Here is a 7,835-nt window from a genome sequence, read left to right on the forward strand (position 1 = left end):
CAAGGTTATAGCTTTGTCATCTTCTTCTATTTTATTGGCCTCACCATAGATCTCAATGCGTTCCACATACGTGGCCCAGTCTTCTGCCTCAGAATTAAAATCGTTGATGTTACCACGCTTAGGCATCTTCCTCTCTTCCTGATAACACCACGGATTATTTCTTTAAATTTTCTTTTTTTTTTCAAGATGGCGGTTCCCGCGAAAATGGCGGTTTCCCGCGCTTATCTTCTCTCCCCGCCCACTGCAATGGCGGTTCCCCGCTTCTGTCTTCTTCTCCGCCTAATGGCGGCTTCCCGCGTTTCTTCCCCTGGCGGGAGGGGTACACTTTCCCCACGGGCGACGGCTGCTGGCTTTCAGGTTCACAGCCTGCGCGTCGGCTTCAGTGCTTTCCCTTTTCTCGGCAGGGCAACCGGCGCTGGGTACACCCCGTTGACGGCGAACAGTTTCAGCCGCTGGGCTGGCTCTCGCTCAGTCTCCCTTGGTCGGCTCTGCCTCTCCCGCTCGCTCGGCTCCCAATCGCGCCTCCCAGCCCTCTCGCAGTCCGGTGCTTCCCTCCCCGGCTGCGGCTGAGTTTTTATATCTTCCCGCGCCTACGCTCCCGGTCGCAGCGCTTCGTGGCTTCGGTCGCTGCCCGGCCTTTTTCGCCAGTCGCGGTCTAGCTGTCTCACGACGCCGTTGCGTCCCCAGCCTGTCTGTACCGCGGCTTCCTTGCTCCACGCTGCCCCAGTCTCAGCGCCTCTGGGCCCGACTTCTGTCCGGCTCCTTTCCCCCTCGACCGTGGTCGAGTGCACCGCCCTTATCCTCCGGTTATTCTTTTTACTTTTCCCTTACTCACAGTCACCGTGGCCGGCTTGCTTCTCGTGCTGATCGGCTCACTCCTCACCGTGGCAGAAGGGACAGTCAGTGCCTGTTGCTGATGGAAGTCTTTGTCTCTGAATTCTTCCTCCTTTCCAGCTCTGCAGACTCGAGTTTTCTCCCAGCAGAATGACGAGGGTGGTTGCCTCTTCTCGACGCTCGTTAACTGCTTCGGAAGTATTGTTGCCGCAGGGTACGATCGGACTCGTCGCCACTGTAAAGTCTGTGGGTTGTTTAGTTAATTAATGCACAGACTCCAAGAGTAACTTAAAACAGGACTTTACTATTCGAAGGTCAGGGCGAATCTGCCCAATAAATTCTGCCACAGCACTTATATACCGGTGTGGTCACCGTCGGTATTACAGTATACAGCAGCCAGGATAAAGTAGTGCCACACCTAAAATAGTTCTCTTAAAGGTGGACGGTTACATACAATAGTTCTCTTAAAGGTAGAACAGTTACATACACTACACACGAAACTGGCACTTTTGTTGGGCCTTCGTGTGAGTACCCAGCGCGTACTCACCTGTGGGGACCCGAAGTTCTGGCCCATGATCTTTTAAGCCGCGTAATTGGTTTGCACCCAAATTACATGCATATTTGGGCACAAATGCGGAGGAACCCCCCCCCCAGGCCAATATGCTTGTTGTTTTACCATCACTGTTTTAGCTGGTTATTCCTTTCCTGTTTTCATCTATTGCTGTTTTTCATTTTGCTCTGTTATAGTGAGCTGTTGAAACTGCGTCATGTTACCCCGTCAGCATGAACACAGCGATCCCCCGAGAGATGCAGCTGCATGACGTGAAAATGGCTTCATTAATATTATAGGTTATTGATCACAGTCTCAGACTTGAACCAATGAAACGTATAAATTCAATTCTTCTGGTTGTCAAAATATGCTTTTTTATTCTTGTATTTATTTTCACTGGGAAGGCCTTTGCTACATGACAAGCAACAGTCTCCTGTTTTGCTCCATTGCCCATGGGCATTACAGACTTGGCTGTCAACACGAATTAGCAGCCAAGCGCTCTTTCACGAATCATATTTAGCGTTTCAGTTCATGGGTTAAATTGTAATCGATGTAATCCGGTTACGATATTAGATTTTTAAGTACAGACGCAAAAACTGTTTAATTCAATTGTTAATTAGAAAATTGATTTTCCAATTTAGTACCTGTGATAAGTGGTTGCTTGCACTATTTTAATTCTCGGTGATTGTTTTTATTTTTCGCTTCTAAAGATTTCCTTTGTATGCTCCTTGTTTGATAATCAAGTGTATACTGCAAGTGTAATTCTCCACGGACAGTAAACAGAAGAGGTAGGAATCACCAACCACAAAGAACCACTATCTTAGATAAAACTGCAAGATAAAAGACACACATAGCGATGAAAGAACAAGACAACCTGGCAATTTAAAATAAATTATGAGTTTAGAGAGGATTGGAAATGAACAGCGGTGACTGGGGGGAACAAATAAGAATAAATTTAGCGTTTTAATGTAATGAGTTTAATTAACTGATTAATTGCAACAACCTAGATTGACATTAAAGTAGTTTGTTTTTGTTTTTCGGGAGGACAGCTTTGGTCCTCCCATTAAAACAACAATCTTCCTCCCAGTCAGGCTGGTATTTTATTTGAAGTCCCGCCCACGTGTTGATTCTTCTCCCGGGCCAGTCACACAGTGACACATCATTGGTTGTCCGGGCCCGCGATGAGTTTCCCCCGCCACAACCCCTCCCCCGAATGTCTCAATCAAAATGATTTGGTGATTGACAGCAACATGAACCACTCAGAAAGCTGAATGGCGCTGACGTCACAGACGGATTCGAGCCAACAGCCTTGGCGCCTCGAGGCAGTTTTTTTTTGCCGCGCCCGATCCAGCCAGTGAGATTTGTGCAGGGGCGGGAGCTGGTGACGAGAAGCTGATCTGAGGCTCCGCCCCCCCGACAGCAGCCGTGGAACCTGCATCAGTTTAGCGCGCGCTCAAGGGAAATTTCAAGTGTGGTGGTTGAGTGCGCGCGCGGTGTGTTTACTGCTGTCGGCAGCCGAGCGAGCGAGCGACCCGCCAATATATCACAGCAACAGGAAACAAAAAAAAAAAAAAAAAAACCCCCCCCCCCCGGCTAATAAATCACAGCAACAGGACCGACCCCCCCGGCTAATAAATCACAGCAACAGGAGAGGAGACACATCGGCTCCCAGCAGGTACCTACCGCAGGGAGAGAGGGTTAGGCGGGAGGATGGCAGTGCTCAGTGCGGGTTGAGGCTGCTGCTGTTGCCGCCGTGGTGTGTGTGTTTGGGGGGGAAGAGAGCCCCGGGCGGACCCTGTCTCTCTTTTCCCCCCCCCGGGGAGGCGGGGGGGGGCTTCACTCCCGCTGTTTGTTTCTCCCGAGGAGCGGCGGCGTCGCCATTTTGAGCGGGGATCCGTGATTTTTTTTTCGGTGCAGTTTTTGGTTTTTTTTCCTCTTTCGTTTAACGCCCCCCCCGCCGCAATCCTCCTAAAATGGAAGATTTGTGATTCCGTGTCTAGAATTGCCAAATGGTAAAGAGCGACGGAAAAAACATTCCCCCCGCAGCCGCCACTCACTCCTCCATCTGATCTGTCTTTTTATAGAGGGGGTGGTGACTTTCTTTTAAAAAGTACTTTTTAGTTTTTTTCTGAGCCGATGAATCTTTTATTTTGCCGCTCGCCGTGTAACGGTGCGATGGGTTGCAGGAGATGTCAGCAGCTGGATGGCAGAAGAGCAGCAGGCAGTCCGGTTTTAAAGACCCGCGTCTCGTATTTGCCTCGCCCACATCCACACTGATGAGATTGGCAAAAACGATTTTTATTTTAAAATGTTAGAAAATTTTACTGGGGCTTTTTGGATGAAATTATTGTTCTGCGTGCAGTTTTAAATTCCCTGTTTACTGTTCTTCGATTGGACTTTGTGCAACAGCTAGTTTCTGCAAATTCACTGAAGCTTGTCGGGGTTCGTGCAAAAAGCAAAGCAATGGCTTTAAAATGAGACTTCCCATTTTTTGTCGGGTGGGTACGGTTTGACTGCAGTAATAATTCGAATAAATGTAATGTTTTTAATGAGTCTGTCTCCGCTGTGTGTTTTTGCAGTATGTGAATTTGACTGCGCATCTTTCGAGTGATTGCGTTGACTCCAGTGCGAGTTTCGTTCCGTGGATCCTGGACTGTTAGTTATCTGGCCAAAACAAGTTTATAACTTGCTTTTAGATTTTGGGTTTATAACCATTTATGTACTCCTAAAAGAACTGCCGTTCATTACCAATTTCACACGCTTCCTATATTAAATAATGAGCCTACTTTTTGTTCCACAGTGAAACCTTGGCATTTTTCTCTCGCATTATGCAGTACACAAACCTGTAACAGCACACGTTTTCATTTCAAAGGCAATTTTGTATACAAGGGATGTGACTAATAAACGATATATTCTGCACAAGGCTATAACATGTTGCGGTTGAGAGAATAAAATCTGACATTTTGGTACGAAAGAGACTCTGAAGAGAGTATTTTTGTCACTATAGATGTTCATGTGTGCCCAAGAGCCATTGCTTTTGTTGTTTTATTGTTGGGCTCCTCTTTAACAACATCGACTTGCACTGTATAAAGACTTTAACACAGAAAAACGATCCAAGTCACTTCACAGGGGCAGTGGAGAGAAAGTTAGAAGTGACTGAAGGTATGGTGGAAGATGTGAAGACATTTAGAAGCTGAGACAAGATGGAGCAAGGCAGAAGGGTTTTGAAGAAGAATTCCTCACTGCAGGTGCATGGCAGCTGAACTTTATGAAATGGATTGGAAGGCTTGGGGAAGGGGAGCACACAGCAGAACAGAGTCAAAAGTGTATGTGCAGGTTGAGACCTAAGACTTGAGGAAGCGCTGCAGAGATAGTGGGGTGAGGCCTCAGAGGGATTTGTGATTGAGGATTTTTAAATCAATTTGCTGCGGGAGGGGAACCCTGTGATGCTCAGAAATTGTGTTTGTGTGTTTCTCAACTATTCTGAAGCAGGTATTTATCATGCTTTTCTGCATACTTATGTCCATGGAAATGTGACTGGGTCTGCATTTTGAACGAAAATGTTTTGAAATTCAATACCAATCAATTGTCTGGCTTTTTACAACGGGAGTCAAGACCAAGTGTTGTGTTTAGGTGTAGTGGCTTGGAGGGCATGGGATAATTGGACCAGGGTGCACAGAGGTAATTCAATCCACGATTTAAAGTCATACATTCTATCCTTATTTTTATGTAATAGATTTTTTAATATTTTGGATTAATGAAACAGCAAAACTTAGGCTAACCTGAGTAAAGTTGGTTGGAGCATAAGGGTTTCTCTGCGGTACAGTCTGCGGAGCTATCGGTGCTGCTCTTCTTTAACCCCCCCCCCCCCCAACCACCCAAACTCCAGAAACACCGGCATGCCCATCTGACATTGCAGAAAGATAAGGGGAGCTAAAGATAAGGTCTTAAATTGTTAGTAAATTTGCAAGCAAAAGGGCTGTAAAGTGTTCCTGAACTTCATTGAATTGCATAGAAGGCCAAAGACAGAGGTGGGAGTGGGACATAGAATTGGAGGTAAGCAACAGGAGTTAGACTTGCAGACAGAATGGAGGTATTCAGCAAAATGGTCACTTAATCTGTGTTTGGTCTCTCTGATGTGGAGACGTAACTGAGCTGTGTATATGGTAAAGAAAGTTGTAGGAATGGTGGGTGGGGAGGTTAGTGGCTGGTGTTGCATCTCCTGCACGTGCCCCATTTTCCTGTGCACATCTCATGCAAGTGTCCTGTCTTATGGTGGCGGGGAATCCTTGGCTGAGGAATCGGGAATAAATTCCCAAAATCAAGTGTGGAAGGTGGTATCATAGCAGATGCGATGGAGAAACTGGGAGATGGGAATGAAGTGCTTGAAAATTTTGTTTGAAAGCGCTGCTGTGAAGCAGCTTGGGACGTTTCATTATGTTGAAGATGCTATATAAATGCAAGTTGTTTGCAGGAATTGGAGTGGCAAGAAAGATAATCTAGGTAATTGTGGGAGTCAGTGAGGTTGTAATAGATGTCAGTGGAAAGTACATCCAGTCTGGGAAGGGTAGAGTCAGAAATGGATCATGTAAAGATAAAGGAAGGGTGGAAATTTGAAGCAAAATACATGCAATTCCCTAGATCGGGGTGAAAGCAGGAGGCAGCACCGACGCAAGTCACCAGTATAACGGAAAGGGAGGTCAGGGAGGGGGACTGAGGGGGGGAAAAAAATGTTCAAAATATAAAATGTAGTTGAGGGACATGCAGAATAGCAAGTATTAAAAAGCCTAATTTATATTAAAAGAAGGATCCTATCTTGTAGCACCTTTTTGTGAAATTACTCTGCCCCAGCACCTCACTTGCCACATGAACACTCCCAGCTAATCATGGTGCTAACAGCCAGCAAGGACCCTGCAGGAGTGCTAGTTAAAGGGCTCTGCTCCATCCAGGTTAGTTGGTGATTTGCTATATTAGGCTGCAGGTTACCTTCTGGGCCTTTTGGTTATGTTCTCCATTCCACAAGTGAATTGACTTTTGGGAACAACTTATGTACTGGTACTGCACTGCTTTTGTCTGCATTAAAAACTGTTGTATTCCAGTCATGGGTGGACTGGTAGGTCTACTTTTGTGGGTGTAGGATGAGGGGTAGCAACAAAGAAGACAGGAGAGAGCAGTGGTAGAGGAGGGCACTGCCCAGAAAGCCTTACTCACAGTGGGTCTTCAGGGAGCACTTCTCATGCTTCAGTCTCGGGTGCAATGTGTGCAGTGCCTGTGTTTTGCCAACGAGGCTGTCACCAAGCTACGTCACCCGCTGCAGTCACAGCTAGAGCCCCAAACTAGGGCGTGAACAGCACTGCCTGTAGCTATCAAGTTCACCGTGGTCCTTTTACGCCTGGGGGCCATTCCAGACTACAGGTGACATCAGCGACATCTCCCAATTTGCTGCACCAGATCGGTCACCGAGGTGCTCTATGCCAGGAGGAACATGTACATTGCGTTCCCAATGGACAGAACAAAGTAATAGAGAGCATCAGGCTTTGCTTGCATTGCAGGCTTCCCCTGGGTCAAAGGTTCCATAAACTGCACCGACATTGCCTTGCGTGCTCCCCAGCACCAGCCTGGCATCTTTCTCAATATAAAAGGATACCTCTTCCAGAATGTTCAGCTTTTCTATGACTACAGGCACATGATGTGAATGAGTGGGAGAGAATGATCTCCATGTACTGTGCAAAGCCCCAACACAAGTTGGAGCTGGAATCTTTCATGCTCTGAGCCATTGTGCACAAGCTCGCTGGCAGGCTGCCCAGTGCTCCTAGCATTTTCTGTTGTATACCCATCAGCCTTCTTTGGTAGCCCAGACCCTCAGTCTGCAGAGTATGTATGATGAGATAGAAACAAGGAGGTGTGGCAGAACCACCAGAGGATTACAGACAATTGTATATCATTCCTTTTACAGCAATGTAGTACAGCTGGGGGCTGCACCTTTAATGTATCTGTTAACTGTACTAGGGCTTCTTTCCTGTACTCCGTGTGATGACGTAATGCCGTCCGTCACGTGATCTCAACGGTGGGAAAAACGTCATGACGTCAGAGCTCGGGGCCTGCTAGCAGTTGAGCTCTGGGCCTGCTAGCAGTTTCCAGAGAGGCTTTCAAGCAGACCAGACCTATTTGCATTGTATCCTACAGTTTCCTGTACAGCTTCGTTTGTTCATTAAATTTTATTGTTTTTGATTTTCTGAGTCGATCTCAATTCTTCGGCTAGGAACCCCAGTTCCTACAGAGGTTTATATTTTTAAAAAGTATAAGGAAAGAAACCCTGTGATAGTGGATTGAAAAACCGCAAATGTAACGCCCCTATTCAAGAAAGGAGGAGACAGAAAGGAAACTATAGACCAGTTAGCCTAACATCTGTCATTGGGGAAAATGCTGGAATCCATTATTAAGGAAGGAG

At 46.6% G+C, this 7,835-nt stretch overlaps 1 long non-coding RNA gene across 1 annotated transcript; it reads left to right on the forward strand.

Annotated features, from left to right (window-relative positions):
- The first annotated feature begins 2,519 nt into the window (after positions 1–2,519).
- Positions 2,520–7,615, forward strand: LOC147112663 (uncharacterized). Its single transcript, XR_015079544.1, has 2 exons — positions 2,520–3,059; positions 3,964–7,615. It is a non-coding gene; the product is annotated as an uncharacterized LOC147112663 (long non-coding RNA).
- Positions 7,616–7,835: the final 220 nt, after the last annotated feature.

Source organism: Somniosus microcephalus, chromosome 9, assembly GCF_052327205.1.
Source record: "Somniosus microcephalus isolate GS21.2 chromosome 9, FLI_Smic_1.0, whole genome shotgun sequence".
NCBI lineage: Eukaryota > Metazoa > Chordata > Chondrichthyes > Squaliformes > Somniosidae > Somniosus > Somniosus microcephalus.